This window comes from Adiantum capillus-veneris, chromosome 11, assembly GCF_014529385.1.
Source record: "Adiantum capillus-veneris isolate H3 chromosome 11, ASM1452938v2, whole genome shotgun sequence".
NCBI lineage: Eukaryota > Viridiplantae > Streptophyta > Polypodiopsida > Polypodiales > Pteridaceae > Adiantum > Adiantum capillus-veneris.
Genome location: NC_140941.1, coordinates 118,151,810 through 118,157,570, shown reverse-complemented (window position 1 = coordinate 118,157,570; position 5,761 = coordinate 118,151,810). Strand labels below are relative to the sequence as shown.

General features: G+C 40.4%; 1 pseudogene; it reads right to left on the bottom strand.

The window, feature by feature from the left end:
* Positions 1 to 4,568: 4,568 nt before the first annotated feature.
* Positions 4,569 to 5,067, bottom strand: LOC147447903 (uncharacterized; annotated as a pseudogene).
* Between the last annotated feature and the right edge of the window lie 694 nt (positions 5,068 to 5,761).

Here is a 5,761-nt window from a genome sequence, read left to right as displayed (position 1 = left end):
GTTGTCTCTTTGATTATGGCAAAGGGTTTCAAAATGGAACTCTTTACATGTTTCTAGTGTTAAAAAAAATGTTATATGTATAGCCGACAGCCAAATACCTCTGTGTGGCATTGTCGGGTAGGTCATATGAGTGAAAAGGGAATGAGAGTATTGTCTTGTTTGGGTTATTTATTGGGTCTTGATTATTATATTTTTAAGGTGTGTGAGCATTGTTTGTATGGTAAACAAACACAAAGTTCTCACAAAGCAAGTGGCAATAGAAGAAGTAGACTTGATACATAGTGACATTTGTGGTCCTATGCCTAGTGTCTCATTAGGGGTGCTTCTTATTTTCCCACATTCATAGATGACTATTCTCGCAAAGCTTGGGTTTATCCTCCTAAGTACAAGGATCAAGTGCTTGATGCATTCAAAAAGTTTTGTATGTTTCAAAGTTTCTTCAACACTTTTGTGATTCAAAGGGATACAAACGTGAGTTGACTGCTCCTTACAATCCTCCACAAAATGTTGCAAAGAGGATGAATAGAACAATAGTAACTAGAGAAATCCAAATCTATGGTTCCAGAGATTCTTTGGTCTAAAAAGGTTAATTCTTATGAATATCTTTGAGTTTTCGGTTATGAAGCATTTTGCCATATTCGTAAGAATATGTGTAACAAGCTTGACCCCAAGTCAAGGAAATGTATATGCTTTGGTTATGGCGAGTCTAGTGAGATGGGATATCATCTTTGGGATCTAAAAACCAAAAATATTGTTCGAAGTAATGATGTGTACTTCAATGAGAAGAAGATGCATAAGAAACTTATACCTACTATTGAGGTTCGGTGTGTGGTGATTCAAGAGGATGGGATAGTGCATAACAAAGTATGTGATGTACCTGGAAAACAACAACCATGTGGAAAACCTTCATGTGTTCGAAGAAAGATTGGAACAAATTAATGTGCCTGAGTTTAGGAGATCTAGTCAGGTTTCTTGTCCATAATATTTTGTTCCATCTCTTGACTATGTGATGCTGATAGATTACAATGAGCCTTCATACCATGAGGAAGCTATGTCTACAAATAATAAGCTTAAGTGGAAATTGGCTATGCAATCTGAAGGGAATTCTTTAAAGAATAATGACACTTGGGACTTAGTACCTCTGAAAGAGGGCATTAGTGTTCTTCCTTGCAAGTAAGTCTAGAAAATGAAGATTGCTTCCATTGATGATCAGCCAAAGTACAAGGCTAGACTAGTTGCCAAGGGTTTTAAGCAGCAAAAGAGTGTTGATTTTGATTGATCTTTTCACCAGTTGTGAAGATAACCACTCTTCGCTTAGTGCTTGCCATTGAAGATATGGAACTTGTTCAAATGGATGTTAAAACGGCATTCTTGCATGGGGATCTTCGTGAATACGTTTATATACAACAACTAAAAGGGCTTGTTATTAAAGGCAAGGAAAAGATGGTTTGCAAACTTAGAAAGGCTCTCTATGGGACAAAGCAAGGATCCCGTCAATGGTATCATAGGTTTGTTGCTTCTATGAGGTCTCAAGGTTTTAGAAGGAGTGATGAAGATCATTGCCTCTACACCAAAAAGGCTATGGATGGTGGTAGTCTTTTCATATTGATCTTGTATGTAGATTACATGTTTATCACCGGGAAAAGTACAAGCACGATAGATGCATTGAAATCAAAGTTTCATAAGAACTTTGAGATGAAAAGGAGAAGCCAATCACTTTCTTGGTATGAGGATTGTCAGAGATGGGAGCAAGAAAATGCTTTATCTCAAATTGAGTACATTTCCAAGATACTTCAGCGTTTTAATATGGAGAGAGGAAAGGTATCTAATATCCTCTTACCTCCATATGTAAAACTTAGCCAAAATAAGTATCCTGAATTAAACGAGGATAAGGCTGAAAGAACAAATGCTTATGCTTTGGGAGCAAGGAGGCATGTGTAGAAGGATACAGGAATGTTGATTATGCAGGGAATATGGACAATAGAAGGTCCACTATTGGCTATGTTTTCACATTTTCTGGGGGTGCAATATCATGGAGATCTTGTTTTCAAGATTGCATTGCTCAATCAACCACTGAGGCAGAATATGTGGCTACCTCTAAATCTTGCAAAGAATCTATTTGGCTTGCTCGTATAGTGGGAGAATAGGGCATTAATTCTGTAATTCTAATGTTTTATTATGACGGTCAAAGTGCTAGCACAAGATCTTGTGTTTCATGTGAAGACAAAGCACATTGAGATCAAGTATCATTTCATTCCGAGATGCTTGATGACAAGTACATCCAGCTTGTTAAGGTACACACACATGACAACCCCGCTGGGCCTCACGAAAGGTTTACCTCCTGAGCATTTTTCATACTATCATGACGATGGGTATTGAGTAGAGCCATCATACTCTACTTACCCCTTTCTCCGCTTATTGGCACATTGGCCTTTAAGTGGGAGGTTTCTAGTGATAAAGGCCATTAGGCCAGTACCATCAGAGGCTAACCGCTCACTAACCCTAATCACATTCTTTCTTATTGATAATATAGAACAATAAGGAGCTCGCACATAGTTAACTCCACCAAAACCTCTCTCTCTCTCTCTCTCTCTCTCTCAAAATCCAAATTTCTCAGCTCTTGCATCCCTTCCACATTGCACAATAGACTCGGGACTGAAAACCCTTGATTTCGTGAGATAATTTGCTGATGTGGAAAATTCAAACATTGCAGATAAACTATAGGTTCTAGACATCCAACAAGAAAAGGCTGTTAATTTGTGACCAAGGCATGGGAGCCCAACCACTAGAACTTTCCCTGACCTTAAAGCCCCCAAGGCCTCATGACAATAACTCCAACCATCAAGGCTCCTCGAACATCATCAAACATCCTCCTTGTAATCAAACGAGCAAACCATGGTGGTCATCAAAGACAACATAAAGGCAATAAGGGCAATCACCATGCTCACATCCAATGCAATTTCTACCATAAATCTGGGTATTTAGAGAGAAATTGTCATCAAAGAAGAATTAAGCCAATCGCAAAATCTTTATTAGCTTCATGTATCAAAAATTCAATGCGGGTAACTTTGCACTATATAGAGCTCTTGCACTATGATGGCACCGGCGAACCTTTTTTGATGAAACCACCACATCCCATGTAACTCTATGCTAGCTTTCTTGGTGAGTCCTCTTCACATGATGATATCTCGTTTCTTAACATTGTTGCTACACATCATTTGACCTATTATCTAAAATGGCTCAAGAATATTACTATTCACTATATCTTTGCAAGTTAGCCTAGGAGATGATAGCACTCAACTTGTTCTAGCTTACGGTGATGTTGAGATTACTTTGTTAGGAGGTCGCAAAGTCGTCATTCCTCAAGTGTACTTTGTGCCAAGTCAGCCCAAAGATATTATTTTCACATATGATCTTATAGATCAAGGCTAGAAGATGGATTTTTGTGACCTTGGCTGCCACATTCAAGCTCGCAGCCCTTGTGGAAAGCTCCCAACAAGGTAAGCACTTTCACCTACTCAAAAATTCCTCCAATGTTGCATATATCTTTACTACACTATTGTGAAGGAAAAACTCTCAAGTGACACTATATGCTTGGACATATCTCTCAACAAGCTCTTCACTCATTGAAAGATCACAAGCTGGCACTTGCTCTTCCCAAACAACTCACCCCCATGAGGTTTTGAAGGGTGTATAATTGGTAAAGCCACTCAAAACCTTTCCTCAGTCCTGCTCTTGAGAATGGCAAATACAATGCCCAAAACTAAACTATATAACTATGGCACCAAACAAGAGCATGCATTCAACTCTAAAGGTCAAGAATCCGGACATCCAAGAGTTTTAAGGGGGACATGTCTACCTGCCCAAACCACATGTGTATCAAAGAGCTTCTACACAGCCTGTAAAAGGCAAGATGAAATAAAGATTGCGGCCCGCACACAAGTAAATCCAAGTGCACTCTTGAAGCCACAATGAGCATGCATGTAGACATAAAGGTGCTGATCTAAAATGTTGTTGAAACAACCCTCAAAAGGCTGATCCACAAATTCAAAATAAGTACCCTAAACCTTACTAGAAACCTAACGAAGAAGGGGTCCAACTGGAACCAAAACCCCAGTGAAACGGGGCATGGAATTTGCCCTACTAGCTGCACATACAAGAGCCCAATGTGGGGTTGAACTGGAGAGCCTTGATGAGAGTGGTAGCATAGTATGACAAAGAACTCATAGAATGAAAAGTGGTCAAATTTTACTTTCATGCGCCATTGTAGCCTTCATCGAGATTTTTTTAATGTGGGAGTTTTGCTACTGTGCGATTGCAAGGTAGGCTGCCATGTGCTCTTTTACTATCTTCTCCACAAACTCCCCCTTTGGTAGCACTCTAACCTGAGCTTGTCCCACTTCTTCATTGCTCAAATTTTTTTCAAACTTTGCCTCGTGTGTTTTTTTGCTAGCTTGTGCCATTGACCTTTACATTGCTCTTGATTTGGGTGCCTTAGCTCTTGAGCCCAATTCTACTTTGGAAGGGTGCCCTATCTTCACCATGGGGATGTGCAATTCAAGGCCGTGCTATCTTTTGAGATGTCTCTCCATCTGCCACTTGACCAACTCAAAGTGAAATCTCTCCAAACACTCATCGCTTGCCCAACATTGCCGTGCTAGTCTCCCATCTAGCAAGAAGACGTTCTACATATGGAAATGGCATCATGGAGGGTTACTTGCTACTTCAAACCCCTTGCTACGGTTCTTTGTGTAAACTTGCACCTTCTTCTTAGCATCTCCTTTCTCCTCATCGTTCTTTACTTTGTCCTTCTTCTTTGCTTGTTCAAAGGAAATTGTTGGCTCCTTGTTGCTACTCATGGACTTCACAACCAATTCCTCATCATCAACAATCCTTTTCTCCTCATGCACCTCAAACACATTCACGAGCTTTTCTTTTGGGTCGTGGATTGATCGAGGTTGGTGTTTGTACATGGTGTAGATCTACTCCATGAGGGGTGTCCTTCCCTCTTCCTCTCTAAGTTCTTTTTCTCAGTCGAGGGCTACTTCAAAGAGCCTTTGGAGGCATGCCATAATGATCACAAACCTTCCTCTCCTTTCATCTAGACAACAAGGATTGCAAGCATTAGTTCAATGTGAATATATCTCACTAAGAGTTGATCGCTCAGAATAGGTGTTAGGATAATGTACGACAAAAAAAAAAAGACATTGCAAGATAGCTGAGCAAATGCCTCATGGACTTGGGGCAAACAAGGCCCTTGGAAAATGCAATAAAAGCATGATGAGAAAACCAAATAATGGGCTACCAAAATTATTCAAACACATGCATACCTTTGTGACTATGCGCATTGGATTTTGTTCCTCGTAGACACCATGCAACCATGCAACAACTGATAGAGCTTACACATCTTAAATGCATTTCCCTACACAGTTGTGCTTCCCCTACCTTGGCTACACACAGTCGTTCGCACATAGTCATTGAACGATCTCCCGCCTCCCGACCCCCACCTCCCTCACTCATGCAACATACCTCCCTCGCCTTGTACCGGAGTCTTTGCATGCAACCCCTCAACCTCATGCAATGAGCTCATCCACGTCAATTGCCAAGGTGGATAAAAAACATCAACAATCGTGTCCTAATTTACAAAATCTGTTCGAGTTTACAAATTTGGACATGTGAATGGTGCTTGATGGCCTCCCATTCCACGCCCCAATTTCCATCCCTTGATCCAACCATGAAGACTTTATTGAAGACCCTAGAG